The following is an 18446-nucleotide window of genomic DNA, read 5'->3' on the forward strand; positions in this document are numbered from 1 at the left end:
ACGTGTGTAGCTAATCATTGATATGTGGAAGATGTGTTTTCATATCGCCAGAGTAGTTGCTCAATACTACATAATTTAGTATGGAATATTCAGCAACGTGCGCAAGGGGCAAAAATAAAATCGGAATATTATTTAGTGAATCAAACGTGCTCCGGCACAGAAAACTATAAAGTATTGTAATTTCTTTCAAGAAATAATTAATTTAAAGTGTTATTTTTTTATGACAACCGATGAAACATTAATTATGGCATCCCTTATGAACAACCGATGAAAAAAAACTTGACTGGAATGATAAACATATTAAAATTCTAATTATTTTTGAACCATGGTTGAATTAGAATGGCCTTAAAATGGCGATATGTTCTCTGCTCGCATCAATTCCATCTGAAAAACAGATAAACCCGAGAAAATGTGCAGTTGACAGAACATAAAATTAACCAAACCAATGACAATGTTCCCTTCCAGTACTGAAATTTCTTTTGTTATAAAATTATTATCAGACTTTTATCTCCAAACGGCCGGTAATTCTCATCCGTGATAACAGTCTCTTTCCTGGAAGTATTTCCCATGCTATTTTTAGGTAACACTCCGAACAGAGTTAACATCAACAAGAGCTTCCTGAAGCTACTTAAACTATTCTGATTGCTTATTTATTGAGTAGATTGTATGACTTTATTGAAGTAACTGCGTAAACTGTTTCTGCACTGTGACACGTTTAGGTGAACAAAAAAAAAAAGTATGGCATGCCACACTTTTAGGGATATATTGCACGTTTGCAACACTGGAATAAAATGGATTTTTTAAAAAATAAATAAATAAAGACAGGTTTTGATCAGAAAAGTAATTATAATTGCACAAGGAGTACATTTTATAAGACTGTAAAATTAATATAGAACTCAGCGTGTAACATGTTTTGTAAAGTTTTTTTTTTATGTGTGTGTGTGTGTGTGTGTGTGTGTGTGTGTGTGTGTGTGTGTGTGTGTGTGTGTGTGTGTGAGTTGCAGTGATATTTCACTGCACAGTTTAATTTCTTTTGACTTTATTTTGCTTTACTTTCTCGTGTGTGTGTGTGTGTACGAGCGCGCCTATACAGAATGTGTTTATTTTCATTCCAATGAATATTTCGTATTCATAAGATAAACTGACTTTAAAATAATAATAATAATAAACTGACTGAAAAAAAAATAATTTAAACAATGAAAATTATTATTAAATAATAATAAATAATTTCGTATTATTTAGAAAGGAATTATTTACGAGGGTGGTCTGAAAAGTTCTCGGCCTCGACCATAGATGGCAACACTATCGGCAAGATTTTTTTTTAAGTTGGTACATCTGTCATAAGCATCCATGTGAAATTACAAGTCATTCTATCGAGTAGTTTTTTTGTTTTTTTTTTAAACAGCTGTCTGATGCAAAAGTGTTGTCTGTATCCCTTGAAATGGATATCGTGCGGTTATACAATTCTTTGTAAAAGAAGGTTTAACGCCAAAAGAAATTCATTAGAAGTTCATAAACGTTTATTGGCACCCTTCTTCGTTTTCGACAATTAAGAAATGGGCTGCCGAGTTTAAACGTGGCCGTACCAGCAATGAAGATGATCCACGTGAAGGACGTCCAAAAAGTGTAACAACACCAGAAATCATTGTTCAAGTGCACGATATTTTATTCGATGACCGGCGAGTCAAAGTGTGTAAAATTGCTGAGACTATAGGCATTTCAAAAGAACGTGTACGATATATTTTGCATGAAGAATTGCAAATGAAAAAGCTTTGCGCAAGATGGGTGCTGCGCTTGCTCACAGCAGATCAAAAACGCACTCGCATGAAAATCTCTGAACAGGGCTCGGAGCGTTTTAACAAGAATAAAACTGATTTTGTGCGTCGATTTATTGCTATGGATGAGATTTGGATTCACCAGTACACACCAGAATCCAAACAGCAGTTAAAACAGTGGACAGAAGCCGGTTGTTCAGCGCCAAAAGGAGACAAAGTCGGTTCCATCAGCAGGAAAGGTCATGGCATCGGTGTTTTGGGATGCTAAAAGGCATTTTGTTTATTAATTATCTGAAAAAGGATAAAACAATAACCGGGGAATATTATTCCGATCTTTTAACTAGACTAGAGGAAAAAATTCGTGAGAAAAGACCCGGTTTGCAGAAGAAAAAAATCATCTTTCATCAGGACAATGCACCTGCCCACAAAGGTGTTTTGGCAATAGGATAATTAAATCTGCAATATGAATTGCTGGGCCATCCACTCTATTCCCCAGATTTGGCTCCCTCTTACTTCTGTTTCTTCCCAAAACTAAAACTCTTCCTCGCTGGTCAGCGTTTTTCTTCGAATCAAAGGTGATCGCAGCTGTAGAGGGGTATTTTGCAGATCTTACTGAGAACCACTACAGGGACGGGATAATGGCACTGGAGCATTGCTGGAATAAATGTATTAGTCTTAAGGGAGGTCATGTTGAAAAATAAAAATAATTTTGAAATTATAAATTCGTTTTTTCATTGTTAGGCCGAGAACCTTTCAGACCACACTCGTATTTATGAACAAATCTTATGGCGAAATTTGTGTAGAAATCATTGGATATCAGTGATGTATCTCTGAAATATATGAACTTGAACTTGAACTTAATTGGTTGATGGACTGAGTCCTTGACTCTTTATCCCTTCATCTGGATTTTAGATTGTGGGTGATGAGATTATTGTGGGTAATTTACCCGCTCATTGTGAGCATTGAGGCTGTATCAGCTTTCTCTTGCGATGGAGGATTTCGGTTTTTTATGTTTGAAACGATCTGAGGGCTTGTAGTCCGCTGCCAGTCGAACTAACTGATTTGGGTGATTATCCGTGATTGTGAAGAATTTCTCTGCAATGCTTGTCATGTAGGTCTTAATATCTGGAAGATTGGCTTCTTGATGTAACTGGATGTTTCTGATGAACCATGGGGCATTAAATGCCATTCTTAGGCATTTATTCTGTATTATCTGAAGTCTGTTGATGTTGCTTTTAGTCGTGTGACCCCAGGCTGGAGAGGCATAAGTTAGTTGCGGTCTGATTACCGATTTGAAAAGTAAGATTTTGTTGCTTATGCTTAGGAAGCTGTTCCTGTTCAAAAGTGGATATAGCTGTGCTATAGTCTGACTTGCCTTAGTGGTAACACTATCCATATGTGACTTGAAGTTTAGACGTCTATCAAGATGAATTCCCAGATATTTGGTAGAATTGCGCCAAGGGATGATTTTACCAAACATTTGTATGCTTGTATTCGGTTCTGCCTTACGTCTGGTGAAAAGTACTGCAGAGCTTTTGTTTGGATTAATTGCGATACGCCACTTGGTGTACCAATCCTCCAATTCATTGACTGCTCTCTGCAGCTTGATTGTGGCCAGGTGTGGACGGAGGGATCTGGCTATAATGATTGTATCGTCGGCATACAGAGCGGTGATAGCTGGAGACAGTTTGGGGAGATCTGCCATGTATATGGAGAAGAGTAGGGGAGATAGTAGAGAGCCCTGAGGTACTCCGGCCGTGATTCTCCTCTCCGTGGATCTGATACCGTTGAGTTTTATTTTAAATTTTCTGTTGTGTAGATATGATTTGATAAGTAGCACTAGTGGCAATGGAATACCAACTTCGTGTAGTTTAAAAATTAGTCCATGATGCCATACTCTATCAAATGCCTGGGTGATGTCTAGAAAAACTGCGCCAGTGTGTTGGTGCCATTCATACCCTTGGGTTATATGTTCGATAACTCTGTAAATTTGTAGCGTTGTGGAGTGATATTTCCTAAAGCCGAATTGTTCATCTTGAATTATATGGTTCATATCTGTTGCCTCTTGAAGCCGTGTGAGAATAGCACGTTCGGCTATCTTACCTATGCATGAAAGAAGGCTGATTGGTCTGTAATTTACAGGAAACTGTGTATTTTTCCCAGGTTTGGGAATTAGGAAAACGTCGGCAATTTTCCATCGTTGTGGGAAATAATTTAGCCGGAAGATGGCATTAATGATGGCTACTAGATGCATAACCCCTTTGCGAGGAAATAACTTGAGTACCTTATTTGTTATTCCATCTGGACCTGGAGCCTTTTTGTTATTTAGTTTTCTTAAAATCTCATATACTTCTGTTGGTGATACGGATTTGTTATTGGATTGGAATGAGGCATTTTGAGTTATTTTACGCACTTGGGTGTGAATTTTACTTATGAAATTTATATCTGTATTGATATAATTGGGGCTGCATTGTTTTTCTAAACTGTCAGCAAATGCTTCAGCTTTTTCCTCGTCGTTGTAGACAACATTAGATTCACCTTGGATTGGAGGAAATGTAAAACGCTTTGAACGGAGTGATTTCATCATTTTCCATATTGATTGATCCTCTGTGTTTAATTGGAGAATTTTGTTATTCCAGAGTTGGTTACGGTGGTCCTTTAGGGCATATCGAACTTGGTTTGTTGCTCTATTGACTGCTTGTTTATCCGCTGGGTCCATTGTTCTCTGATATTGTCTTCTTAATCTGTTTTTCTCTTGGATAAGACGTTTTATATCCTGTGGAATCTGAAATATATGCAAAAATAGCTTAAGATTAGTAGTGTTTTTATTTTCTCACTTTACCTCTTTATAAACATTTTACTACTTCTGTCAATAATTGAGAATTAAAAAAAAAATTATATATATATATATATATATATGTTAAAAATACCAAGCAATTTTAAACCTGGTTTTACTCCATTTCCCAAGTAAGCAAACAGACAAACAAGTCAAGTTTGCGCCTGCAAGTGATGCAAGTCTAGCTGATCCTACAGGTAGTGCAACAAGACCAAGGCAACTCGTGGTAAAGGTGGCATAAGCTCTGATCACTAATATTAATATTTACCCTTAATGCCAAAACACATCTCCAAGAAGGGGATGTATGACGTTTTGTATTAAAGGCAAGGGGCCACTACCCAGACCGGTTTACTTTCTATATATATATATATATATATATATATATTTCTTTTATTCGAATCCCCTCTAGGACGCGAAGAAACTTTATGAGGGATATTTAAATAAAGGGGTGAGTTAGCTGCCTTCATTCGGGTAGCGTTGTTTTTCCTCCCCGCAAAGTAAGCAAATCTGCCACTGGAACACACGCAACTAACAGCATATAATACACTGGCCTCATAATCCTAGTTGCTTCGGCCGAAAATCCAAATCAAGAAGATATTTATATTTAGACCATTTAGACCACTTATGTAGTTTCTGTTCATTATAATAAACTTAATTCTGATTAAATTTGTTATTTTTTATATTAATTTCAGGAAAAGTTTAAAGCAAATCTCTATCTCTGCAATTACAATCCTTAAGATATTCGAAGGATTGAAAGTTTTTTGTTGTTTAATAGAAGAATGATATAATCATTTTTCGAAGGTGTCTTTTGTCTAATAATTACCAGTACCTGACTGGAAATTATTAGATTAATAAGTACCACAATATACATGTGAAAATTTTTAAGTTCTTGTGTTTGTTTAAGATTAAATATTATTTGACTCTTTTTAATAGATTAAATTTTTTCATTAACGTAATTCTTACTTGCATTTCGTGGTAGTTATTAATCTAATAATTACCAGTCAGGTACATCACCCGTAATACTTTTTAATTAAATAATAATTTGGATATAAAGTAAATTCCATAATTTTTAAATTTATAATAACAGTCATTAGCGGTAAGGATTGTAATAGCAATTTATGTGTCTGGTTATGTGTTCTAGAATATCGATTGAAAACATTTTATTATTATGGTCGAATACAGATTCAGTATGATTATTTATCAGAAATGATACACTAAATATCTAATAATAAGAAATATTAATAATTTCAAAATAATAATAATTTAAACAACGAGAATTATTATTGAATAATAATACGAGGGTGGTCTGAAAAGTTCTCGGCCTAACAATGAAAAAACGAATTTATAAATTCAAAATTATTTTCATTTTTCAACATAATCTCCCTTAAGATTAATACATTGATTCCAGGGATGCTCCAGCGCTATTATCCCGTCCCTGTAGCGGTTCTCAGTAAGATCTGTAAAATAACCCACCTCTGCAGCTGCAATCACCTCTTGATTCGAAGAAAAACGCTGACCAGCGAGGAAGAGTTTAAGTTTGGGAAGAGACAGAAGTCAGAGGGAGCCAAATCTGGAGAATAGGGTGGATGTTCCAACAATTTATAGTGCAGATCCCTTAATTTTCCCATTGGCAAATTTTCCCATTGGCACCTACCCACAAATTTTCCCATTGGCACCTACCCACAAATTTCCCTTTGTGGGTAGGTGCATTGTCCTGATGAAAGATGATTTTTTTCTTCTGAAAACCGGGTCTTTTCTCACGAATTTTTCCGTCTAGTTTTTTTAGACCAACCTCGTAGGTGTTTGATTTATTGTTTAACTTAACCAACCTAACCGCACTAACTTGTGCACTGCAACTGTTAGGTTGGCTTGTTCTGGCTTTGAGCGGTGTGGAAAAATCCTGACACATCAAGGGGGTCGTGAACCGAAAAAGTTTGGGAACCACTGGCATAATGTGATTATAATTACCAAAAAAAAAAAAAAAAAGCAATAATAATAATAAGTTAATCTATGCATTATTTGTAACTTGTAACTTCTTTGAGTGATGGACTGAGGCCTTGATTCTTCATCCCTTTATCTGAATTTTAGTTTGTGGGTGAGGGGATTATTGTGAGTTAATTACCTGCTCTTTGAGCATTTCATGCTGTATCAGCTTTCTCTTGAGATGAAGGATTAAGATTTTTTTGTGTTTGAATTGATCTGAGGGCTTGTAATCTGCTGCCTGTCGAATTATCTAATTTGGGTGTTATCTGCGACTGTGAAGAATTTCTCCGCAATTCCTGTCATGTAAGTCTTGATATCTAGAATGGCTTCTCGGTGCAATTGGAGGTTTCTGATGAACCAAGGCGCATTAAACACCATTCTTAGACATTTATTCTGGGTCGGTTGTAGTCTTTGGATGTTTCTTTTAGTCGTGTGTCCCAAGACTGGTGAGGAGTAGGTTAGTTGAGGTCTTATCACCGATTTGTAGAGGTGAACCTTGTTGCTAATGCTTAGGAAGCTGTTCCTATTCAAGAGTGAGATCAAGCTGAACTCCTAGATATTTGGTTGAGTTGTGCCAAGAAATGATTTTTCCAAACAGTTGTATGGTTATGTTCGGATCTGCTTTACGTCTGGTGAATAGTACTGCAGAGCTTTTCCCCTGGATTGATTGATATACACCATTTGCTGTACCAATTCTCTAACTCGTTGATTGCTATCTGCAGCTTGTTTATGGCCAATTGAGGACGGAGTGACCTGGCTATGATAATCCTGTCATCGGCATAGAGAGCAGTGATGGATGGGGACAACTTGGGGACATCTGCCATGGATATGGAGAAGAGTAGGGGCGATAACAGAGAGCCTTGGGGAACTCCAGCCGTAATTCTTCTTTTAGTGGATCTATCTCCATTGATTTTAATTCTGAATTTTCTGTTGCTCAGATATGATTTAATGAGTAGAACTAGTGGTAATGGTAATCCTGCTTGATGTAGTTTAAAAATTAGACCATAATACCAGATTCTGTCAAATGCCTGTGTTATGTCCAGGAAGACCGCGCCAGAATGTTGGTGCCATTCCCTTGGGTGATGTAGTCAACGACTCCGTAAATTTGGAGAGTTGTAGAATGCTGTTTTCTGAATCCGAATTACTCGTCTTGTATAACGTGGTTGATGTCTGCGGGTTATTGAATCCGTGTGAGTATAGCGCGTTCGATTATCTTACCTACACATGATAGAAGGCTGATCGGTCTATAATGTTGAGGAAACTGCGTATTTTTTCCACGTTTTGGAATTAGGAAGACGTCTGCAAGTTTCCATCGTTCCGGGTAATACTTTAATCGTAGGATGGCATTGGTGTGGCCACCAGATGCATAATACCTTTACGTGGGAGTAGTTTGGGCACTTTGTTTGTGATTCCATCCGGACCGCGAGCCTTTTTTGTTATTTAGTTTTCTTAAGATTTGATATATCTCTACTGGAAATATGGACTTGTTGTTCGATGGGAGTGTGGCATTCTGGGTTATTTTACACACTTGGGTATGAATTTTTCTTATGAAGTTTATTTCTATATTGTCATAATTGGGGTTACATTGTCTTTCCAAGCTGTCTGCAAATGCTTCTGCTTTTTCTTCATCATTGTAGGCTGTTCCATATTCACCTTGGATTGGAGGAAGAGTATTATGTTTTGATCGAAGCGATCTCATGCTTTTCCAAGAAGATTGATCTTCTGTGTTTAGGTGTTGTATCTCGTTGTTCCAGAGCTGGTTTCGGTGATCCTTCAGAGCATACCGAACTTGGTTCGTTGCTCTGCTGACTGCTTGTTTATCTGCGGGATTCACTATTCTGTGATATTGTCTATATAACCTGTTTTTTTCTCGGATAAGAAGTTTTATGTCCTCTGGAGACCATTTGGCGGTGCGAGTGGTTATATTTGTTACTTGTGATATTGCTGTTAATATTTGCTTTTCAAAGGATGTCACTGCCTTTTCTATTTCTTTAGGAGATGTAATATGTGGTACTGGGCCAAGGGTTTCCTGAAGGGCTGAGGGGAGTCGATTCCAGTTAATAGTTTTGGTGATATTTTCAGTTAAATCTTGTATGGTGTCTAGTTGCAATATGATGGGATCGTGGTCAGAACTCAAATCGTTAATTGCTTGTATTTGGTAGCTGTGCGCTATGTTTTTAAATATAGCTATATCGAGTGCATCAGGACGTCCGGTTACTCCGTAATGTGTATGGGTTCCGTGGGTTCTATTACTGTTATATTTCATGAAGTAGTACAAGAGTTGAGTATTCTTCCGTTGATATTTGAGTTTCTGCTGTTCCAGACTGAATGTTGGCATTAAAATCTCCAGCTATGATTACTGCTCTGCCTGCGTTTAGTATCACATCTAAGTCAGATTCAAGGAGTTTTTTTTATTCGGGAGGGGTTTGTAGGCTGCGAATATCGAGATACTGCTTGTGTTTTCCATATGTATTTCTATTCCTGTGATTTCCATGTTCTGTTTGGGGTTCGGCTATTGTATTATGCTTTATGTTTCTTTTGATAAAGATGGCAGTGCCTCCTGTTCTTGCATAGGATCTGTCTGTAAGGTTTGTACTATAACTGTTGATTCTGATCTTGTCACTTGGACGAAGGTGTGATTCATTTATGAGGATGATGTCTGCTAAGATTTCTGCTGCAAACTCCTGGATAGTCCGTTTGCGTTCCAGCTGACAATCTACAATGAAGTAGGTTTTCCTTTGGCCTTATCCATTAAGGATTTCAGAGAGCAGTGACTGTGTGTGTGTCTTAAGATGATATCCTTGGCATCTTGAGTTGGGTTGGTTTGTCGGAGTTCAGCAAGCAATCCTCCTATGCAGCTTGTTATGTTCTGTAGGATAGGTTTGCTGTGACTGGTTTGTTTTTGGTTTTGGGTCTTTTAGGTAGGTTGGTCTTGTTACTTCAGCGTACGTCCTTCCGTCCGTTGTAGAGACTGTGGTTTGATGGGAGGACGTGCGTTCTTGTATAGGTTTACTGGTTGGGAGTTGTGTCTTTTGGTTTTGAGGAAATGCTATGCAGCCCGTGTAGTCTGCTGGGTGTGGGCCTCCGCAATTTGCACACTTTGCTGGTTGTGTGCGGGGATTTTGGCATTCAATTGTTGCATGTTTGCTACCGCATTTAACGTATCAGTAATCTGCTTTGCAGCAGCATTGTGAGTGGCTAAACTTTTGACAGCGATGATATTGCGTCGTTGTTTGTTTATGTTTTAGCGATTCAGTCTTTATGACTAAATCACAAATAGTTAGAAGATCGTATATGTGTTTCTGGTCTTTGCTGATCTCTACCAATATTAGAGGATATGGGTTTTATCAGCTCTACGCATACAGCTGACTTTTGTAGGTCTGAAGTCTCCGTTTTGGAGGTCTGCTTGTACTTCATCTGTTGTAATGGACTCTGCTACCCCTCTGAGCACAACTTTACGGTTCTTTTCACTATTGAGTTCAAATGTGTGGTAGGGTAGGTTGCTATTATCCAGAAATGTTGTTAGTTGCCTGTAATCGGTAGATTTTTGGCTGGATGAGAATTCCTTCTTCTGTATTAGTGGATTTCGTAAATGATATTTCTTGAGTTCTGAGTCAAGTAACAACTAGTGTCCAATGGTTTTTATCCCTTAGGATGACTGGTATTCTCTCTTTTGAGTTTGTATTAATATCAGTCTCCATTTCTACTGTTTTGGGTGATTCTCTAGTAACGGAAATCCTTTTTTTTTTTTAGTTTCCTTTTTTTAGTTTTAACGGTTTGGAATTCTTCCTCTGTGTCAGCTGTATTCAATATATGGTGGGCATTGTTTTGGGACATTGCCGCATCCTCAGGATCTAGTGACTGCTCCGAGCTTCGCTGTCCGATGTCTAATGCCGTCACATTTTGGAAAGATTGTCGACTGTCGACTATGGCAAATTGTGGGATGAAACGTGTCATAGAGTTTTACTTTTCCTGGCTACCTACTATTAAGCACATCACCCAAGCGGATAAATTTCCGATAAACGTCCACAAATCTCGTTTCGTCTATTAGTTTTTCCATGTCTATGTCTATCAATTATCAAAACTTAAAGTTTGAAAAGCTAGTCCTAGAACCCAAATGTGAAACCCCGTAGTTAGCGCCTCCGTAGCGCAATTGAAAGAACGACGGTACGTTGCGCCCTTCGATTAGAAAAGGCCAAAGTTCGATTCTCGTCATGACGGGAGGAATCTTTATGTGGACTTTTTCAATGGAAGGTGAGTTAGCCGATCTCATACGGAGGTAGCAGGGTTTTTCCTCCGGAAACTCAGGTTTTTCATCCCGCATACAGATAAATCGGCCCTTCAGAACACACGCAATTTACAGACAAAAAATACTAGTTGTGGTGGTGGTGGGTGTGGACAGTAGATGGCGTTGATGTAAGTGAATGGTAGTAGAGGTGCTGTGTAGTAGTGGGGACGGAGAGTTGTACAGTAGGTGTCCTCGAACGATGAGTCTTCGGACTCCTTGGAGATGTCACGAATAATAATAATAATAATAATAATAATAATAATAATAAATCAATGATCTACCAGCAAATAGAGATCCCGTAGTCACAAAATGAAGAAAAAGCTTACCTTTAAGTATTTTGATTCTTGCGAGTGGGTTGAGAGAAGTTTATGGAAGGTCGACGAAAGAGCGAACCACTTCTCTAATCATTAAGAACCCACAATTTAATTCGTAATTACATTATTCACTATTTTTATAATTTTAATCCTCACCAGGCAAATGACAATCATATGCGCCAAACCATTAAATGACCTAATATAATAATAATAATATTATTATTATTATGTGACACCTCCAGGGAGTCCAAAGACTCATCGAGGGAGAGTGTGTCAACAGCATCGAACAAATCCCTTCCAACTACTAACCGCGCTCAAACTAGCTTAACTTTTTTGCGAGCCATTAGTAGCAGAAGCTCTACCTTTATAAGTAATCCTTAAGTCCTTAAAAGGACTGGCTTAAAAGGGCGAAGCAAGAATGCGTTTCATCTTTCCCGTTATCTGTAGAGGACAGTGTGAGGATAAGGTGTTATTGAGCTATTAAAGCTCTGATCATGGCAGGAGGGTAACAGCAATAGCCGAGCCTCAGTTAGGACTTCATTGGCTACAGCATTGCCATCCATTACCCTACCTGGGTACCCATTTTAGTCGCCCGTATGACATGCATGACCTACATTGGGGTTATTCTTATCCCGCCCACCACACGGGAGATATATAAGTAATACAATTTTTCGGTATATTATTTATGCTGATTATGTACATTTTTTGCAGGTTTATGTTGAATATTTTAAAACAGATTTTTTTTTAAATATATATCAAAAAAATTTTAGAATATCTTAATTTTTATGTTTATAATCTTTTTATATAAATAAATAATTCTTTAATTATTTTATCTGTCGGAATTCTTTTTAAATTTGATTTCATCTTGCAGCTGTAATATAAGCACACAGAAATATAGTCATTCTAACACCATTTGTTGCTATGTGGCTAAAACCTAACACGTTTCAATTAAACTGTAAATAAAAGTATCATAGGAAAGCAAACATCATATAGTTAAGTGATTTCATAACTTACACTCGACTAACGGGATAAAATTCACTGAATGTATTAATTTTTCAGAGAGAGAGAGAGAGAGAGAGAGATTTCGCAATTTTGAATTTTTTTATGACATTCATGGTATTGTAAACTTTTAACACTACTGCTCTACAGAGACAGAATTTGCTCGTGAATATTGAGAATTTCCATTAAGAAAAGCAAGTTTCTTTTTTGATGGATGAATGATCTTCAGAATGATGGCAGTGTATTTCGAAAGGTCAAAACACTCACTGAGTTCTCTAAACCAGTGCTTCCCAAACTTCTGGATGTCAGGGCCCCCCTTTGGAAACATTAAAATATTTCGCCCCCCCAGGAAAAAATTAATATAGACATATATTATTATAATATTTATTGTATTCATATTCAGTACAAAACATACACAGCGAATATTGCAAAAATCAAATGCAAATATTCCATTTTTAGCATCTTACTTACACATTTGACATTATCTCATATTTTTATGTAGATTTATTGTACATTTGCTGTGCAAGCGCATGAAGCGTAAAACGATTAGTAATAAAGAAAGAATTAAAAACATAAAAGAAGTTTAATAACAATTTAATGTGATGGATGTGTTTCGATACTGCTACACCAATATCAGGTGAAATATTTGAAACTGCAATTCTTAGATTTCTGCTTTGAAATGAAACTTACAATGAATAAGCATATATTTACTAATATTCATTAAGCGCCGAAATACGCAGGAAGCAAAATTTGTGAACCCGCACCAATGTGTGATTTTTTCCGCATTAAAATATAAAATATAACAAAAAAGAAATAATAAAAATTAAATACGTTTCTTTTAATGTAAAAAAAAAATCTACTTAATCTTAAAACATTTTCAATTTGTTTTCATTATTTCACGCCCCCCCCTCAACAAAACCTACGGCCCCCAAGGGGGCTGCGGCCCACAGTTTGGGAAGCTCTGCTCTAAACAACGCGAATACTTGGAATATCGCTAGCTTGGCTGGCTGCTGATTAATTATTGATGCCACGGCTTGCGTCACACTCTGTGACAGCAATTTAATTGAGCTTATAAGCTTATCATCAAAGAGAGAACAAGCACAATGTTGCTATAACGAAATGAAGAATGTAATATTAGAATATCATGCTTTTCGGCTATCGCTTCATCAGTTAATTTTTCAAAGAATTACTTTTCATATCGCAAATTAATTTTCCTTGTATCCTTTTTCTTAGAACGCTGAATACAATCACGTTTTCTTTTTCTCGGAACACTTGATTAACAACTGTGCACATTATCTAACTCTCAACACGCCCACCTTTCGCAGACGGGATCGACATTTAAAATAAATAAATAAAAATTTGAAGAATGCATAACACTAACTTCAGTGTTATGCATTTGTGTCTTTAAATCAAGTCCGAATAGCTACTGACTGCGGCGAGCACAGTTCTAAATGGATTGAGAAGCACTCGTTTTGAACGCAGGCATTTGACTCACGCTATTGAAACTTGACAGCTGTTACTAAATCATGAATAAATACTGTGTTAACAGTTTCCTATTTAAACGTACCTTAAATGTTAAAATTGTGAATTATCAATACAGTTGCATATCAAGTTATGTAACTAGTCATAACTAGTAACATAGTCATTGACCATTGACCATTGACGTTACTGACAGGATGGGTGAAGCACAAGTGCTTTTCATATTCCCCTTTATCTGTAATGAGAGTTATTTGGGAATGGGAGATTTGTGAGCAATTAAGCTCGCCCTCTGAGGGCAGTAGTGTTAGCTATGATCAGTTGAGAGAAGAATAGCCTTCGGTCTTTTGTGTTTGTAGTAATCAGTCTCATTGTAATTGACAGCTTGCACGATTAGTGGGTTTGAATGTGAACTTGACTTCACGAAGAATTTTTCTGCAAGATCACGAAGAAGGGAGGAGATGTATGGAATGCCGGTTTCTCGGTGAATCTGTGAATTTCTGACGAACCACGGTGCATCCAGGATCATCCTAAGGCATTTATTTTGGATTCTCTGCAATTTTGAAATGTTTGATCTTGAAGTGTGACTCCATGCTGGTGAGGCGTAGGTGATGACTGGACGTATTACCATCCGGTAAAGAAGCAATTTATTATGTAGGTTCAATTTGCTCTTGCGGTTGATCAATGGGTAGAGCTGAGCTATGACTTTGGAAGATTTGGAACAAACGAGATTGATGTGTTTGTTGAAAAGGAGTTTCTTATCCATCAATACTCCAAGATATTTGGTCTCTGAATGCCATGGGATCTTTTGACCAGAGAGCAGGATGTCTTCTTTGTTGCAGATCTTTCTTCTTGAAAACATCATGGCTGAGCTTTTGAGGGGGTTTACTTGAATTCTCCAGTTGGTGAACCAGTTTGCTAGCTCATTGATACTTCCTTGGAGTCTAGTGATTGCTAGGTGAGGGCTGAGCGATCTGGCCAGAATAGCGGTATCGTCGGCATAAAGAGCCGTAGTAGTTTTTGGGTTGAGAGGAACATCTGCCATGTAAGTTGTGAAAAGTATTGGGGCCAGAAGAGAACCTTGAGGTACTCCCGCCTGGATTCTGCGCCTTGAAGAAACAATTCCGTTGAGTTTTACTTGCATGTATCTTTCATTGATATATGAATATATGAGTTTCACTAGTTTAATTGGGATATTGTTTTCAATTAGTTTGAAGATAAGGCCTTGATGCCAGACCTTATCAAAAGCCTTGGCAACATCCAAAAATACAGCAGCAGTATGAAGGTGCCAGTTAAAACCATGAGTGATATGTTCTGTTAGTCGGTGAATTTGTTGCACCGTGTTGTGAGCTTTGCGAAACCCAAATTGTTCATTTGGGATTATTTTCTGTTGGTCCACTGCTGTTTGCAGTCTTGATAGGATGATCTTTTCTGTCACTTTGCCAAGACAGGAAAGAAGACTGATGGGCCTGTAGCTTTGGGGAAGTTGTGGGTTATTACCAGGTTTTTTCAGAGGTATAATGTCCGCGACTTTCCAATCAGAGGGAAAGTATTGGAATCTTAAGATGGAATTGGTAATATTAACTAGATGAATTATGGCTTTCCGTGGGAGTAGCTTTATTATTCTATTGGTAATGCCGTCAGGGCCGGGGGCCTTTTTATTCTTCAGATGGGAAATGATATTTATTATTTCTGTTGGAGATGTGGGGATGATGGTTTCTGAATCATCCTTAAGCTGACTTAGTGCATTTCTAACTTTACGATGGACTTTGTAAATAAGATTGATATTTAAGTTTGCATAAGATGGGCTGCATTGATTTTCCAGATTGTCAATTAGGGCTTCTGCTTTTTCTTCATCTGTGTGTGCAACTCCAAGATTGGTCTTTAAAGGGGGAAGTGGTTGTCTTTTGGTACGAAGAGATTTTACAAACTTCCACATGGAGTTATCTTCTGGGTTGATTTCTTTCAGTTTGGTTTCCCATTTGGAGTTTCTGTGGACCTGGAGGGCTTCTCGAACCTGTCTGTTCAAAGTGTTTAAGGTTGCTTTGTCCTGCGGGGCTCTGGTGTTGTGATATCGCTTTCTGGCCTTGTTTTTGGCTCTAATCAGGTCCATTATCTCTTCTGGGATCTTGGAAGCGTGGAAGACAGTGGTTTGAGTGACTGATGCTATTGCTGTGTTGATTTGCCTAGTTAAGTTGTTTACAGCTTGATCTATTTCTTCTTTTTTACGAATGACAGGGGGAGGACCGATGTGGATTGGAAGAACCTTAGAGAGCTTGTCCCATGGTATGAAAGAATGATGGGGAGAGAGTTGGTCTTGAAGTCCTAACCTGAGTAGGATGGGATTATGATCTGAGTTAAGCTCTTCTACTGTCTCCAGCTGGTATTGATATTTGATGTTTCTGAGGATAACTATGTCTAATACATCAGAACTTCCTGATGGGCTGTAGTGGGTGGGGTCAGTGGGTCCAGCTACTATTGATGAGTTGAGTAATGTGTAGTTGTATAAGGTACGTCCTTTGGTGTTGATTGACGAACTGAACCAAGCCGTATGTTTAGAGTTAAGGTCTCCAGCTATGATTATGGAATCTGTGGAGCCGAGGATGGAGTCTAAGTCTGCTGTCAATAGTGGAATACTGGGAGGATTGTACGCTGCGTAGATTTTGAGTTTGCCAGCGTTATTTGTGTGCACCTCCACACCCGTCACCTCAAGGTTTAGAGTTTGGGGGTTGGTCAGCGAGTTGTGGCTTAAATAATTTTTGATAAAGATAGCTGTTCCACCTCCACTAGAGTTAAGTCTGTCTGTCCTGTATAAAATATAACCTCTTAGTTTTGGATTGTTTGATGGTCTGAGGTGGGATTCACTGATCAGGATTATGTCTGGATTGTATCTTTTTGCAAATTCTTGCAGCTCGAGAATTTTGTTTGTTAAGCCATTGGCATTCCATGCTGTTATCATGAGAGAATTTGGTTTAAATTTTTTAAACATTATAGAGAGCTGTTAGTATGGATTGGGTTTCTAGGTAGAATCTTTTTCTGGAGGATGGTGAGGTGCTTGCTTTGCTGAATTCATGCAGCATTGTTGCAAGCGACGAGGTTAAAGCTGAAGTGAGATTAGAGCTTGATGTGCGCTCAACTTTAATATCAAAATCATATTAATAAACAAAAGGTGTGTTTCAAAAAATTTCTTTTTTACAACTAAAATTTCATTTTTACGGCAAATATTGCATTAAACAAAGAATAATTTATTGATTTAAAAAAATTACTATATAAATTTTTATATTTTGCCTAAAATATCTAATCTCGACGTCTGAATCAACGTTATTTAACTTCTTTTTCCTACAGACTTCAAAATCGATGATGGCGTCATCTTACGTCAGATATGCTAATATAATCAAATTGCTGCAAATAGCAGAGCTAATATTGATTTTAAGACCTAAAAATTAATTAAGGAAGCTGTGCTGGATGGGTCGCTAGTTTTAGTTATTTGAAATTATCAGGGTAATGAATCAGTATGACAGCAGTGCATCTAACTAATTTGTCTGTGAATAAAAAAACAACAACAGCGAGCTCTTTAAAAAAATATATAAAAAAAGTCATCCAGTAAACCAGGTATCCCAACGCCTATTTCTGATCTATAGATTTAGTTGGAAAAAGAAAGTTAACTGTAACAGATATAAAGATCAGCCTGCTGTGTGGAGTATTTCGCGGCTGTGATAACCTCACAGAGGAAAGGATATATCAGCTTGATATCAAAATATACGATTAAAAAATAAAAATAAAAACTGTTCATTTTATACACAACATTAAAAAAATGTAAGAGAACAAAGGCCAAACGCAAGGCCCTTTGTTCTATTAAGAGGATCAGAATTTATCAGTCCTGGAGAATTTAAAATAAATATAATAACTTTACGCAGCCAAATAAAGTAGATTAGAAAACAGATGATCCCCAAGCTTATTGATCGTATACAGGACCAGCGCATAGTATTTTTCTTGTGTTTGCGATTAATGTTCGGCGCCTTTCCAAAAAAGGTTTTTTTGAATAAAGTGTGAATAAAACGAACAGGAAATGAAAAACAAATGAAAACCGCTTTACAGTGTAATGTTATCTACGGATTAGTCCTGCTTATACAAATTTTTTCAAGTTATATAAATTTTCAAAATAATATAAAATAGTAATTAAAGTTAAGAGATTTATTCAAATATTCTTTACATTAATTTTGCATTAATAAATAAATTAATTTTGAAGATTCAACGAAAATAGATAAGAGAATTTTACAAGAATGTTTCGCATTGGACCCGATTATTTTGTGTCGCTGACGCCGCCCTAGCAGCCCGCTAATATAACAGGCTCTAATGTCGAGAAGAATAAGTTATCAGTAGTATTGTAGTAAGCCGACTTTTAGGGCCGAGCCACATGCATCCGATCCGATTAAAATTAGGATATGGCCCTTACACGGAACTCAACAATTCATCATAAGTTTATTTTTGATACATCAAAAAATAAAGAACTCTTTTAGGTATATTTTCGTAAATTTTAATCACAAATTACAGTGATATAATCGGGTCCAGGATACAATTTCAGAATTTATTTGTTCGTTTCCGGGAAGATCTGATGGGTACGAACGGAAGACGACCATTCATAATTATATGTGCCATTCTGTACCATTCGTTGTTCGTTTAAACCTCTTATCTCATATTTTTTGACATCTTTTAGGCGCCTTTTCTTCTGCGGCGCCTGTGTATATTGCACACTTCGCACACGCCACCAGCCG

Source organism: Typopeltis vanoorti, chromosome 10 (genome assembly GCF_054136105.1).
Source record: "Typopeltis vanoorti isolate ZY-2024b chromosome 10, IOZ_Tvanoo_1.0, whole genome shotgun sequence".
In the NCBI taxonomy this organism is placed as follows: domain Eukaryota; kingdom Metazoa; phylum Arthropoda; class Arachnida; order Uropygi; family Thelyphonidae; genus Typopeltis; species Typopeltis vanoorti.